The following is a 907-nucleotide window of genomic DNA, read 5'->3' as shown; positions in this document are numbered from 1 at the left end:
GTGCCTCCCAGGGAGCGCTCGGTCCCCTCCCGACCCGGAGGAGACTCCGCCCCTGGCTGGGCCTGCAACCCCAGCCCGGAGTCCTCGCGGGTCTCCGCCCTTCTCATCACACTCCCAGCCGCATCCTCGCGTCCCAGGCACCCCACCAAACACGGTGGGGAGCTTTACCGGGAGAGGGATTTTACTGAGCCCACCTGTGGAGAACTTACCACGTGCCGAGGACCGTGCTGATTCATCACCAGCTCCTGGAATCCTCACTGCACCGCAGATACAACCGGAGGCTCAGAGCCACAGTCCCAATACAGATACGCCTGATCTCAAAGCCTGCGCTCTTCATCACTGCACCAGCGGATCCCGCTGGGCTATCAGGAAACAGAGATTAACTGGTGAATTCAGTCATTCGTTCAATAAATATTTATTATGGGTCAAGTAAGTGGCTCACCTCTGTAATCCCAGCACTTTGGGGGGCCTAGGAGGGAGGGTCACTTGAGGCCAGGAGTTTGAGACCAGCAACATAGTGAGACCCCATCTCTACAAAAACAATTGGCCAGGTGTGGTGATGTCCACCTGTAGTTCCAGCTACTCCGGAGGCTGAGGTGGGAGGATCGCTTGAGCCAGGAAGGCAAGGCTGCAGTGAGCTATAACTGTGCCATTGCACTCCAGCCTGGGGGACGGAGAGACCCAGTCTCCAAAAATAAAATAAATTAATATGTATGTATGTATGTATGCATGTACGTATGTATTTTTTGAGACAGAGTTTCGATCTTGTCACCCAGGCTGGAGTGCAATGGCACGATCTCGGCTCACTGCAACCTCTGCCTCCTGGGTCCTAGCAATTCTCCTCCCGAGTAGCTGGGATTAAAAATGCAGGCCACCATGCCCGGCTAATTTTTGTATTTTTAGTAGA

This window comes from Mandrillus leucophaeus, unplaced genomic scaffold (assembly GCF_000951045.1).
Source record: "Mandrillus leucophaeus isolate KB7577 unplaced genomic scaffold, Mleu.le_1.0 Scaffold4103, whole genome shotgun sequence".
NCBI classification, from domain to species: Eukaryota; Metazoa; Chordata; class Mammalia; order Primates; family Cercopithecidae; genus Mandrillus; species Mandrillus leucophaeus.
Note: the sequence above shows the minus strand (reverse complement) of the source record.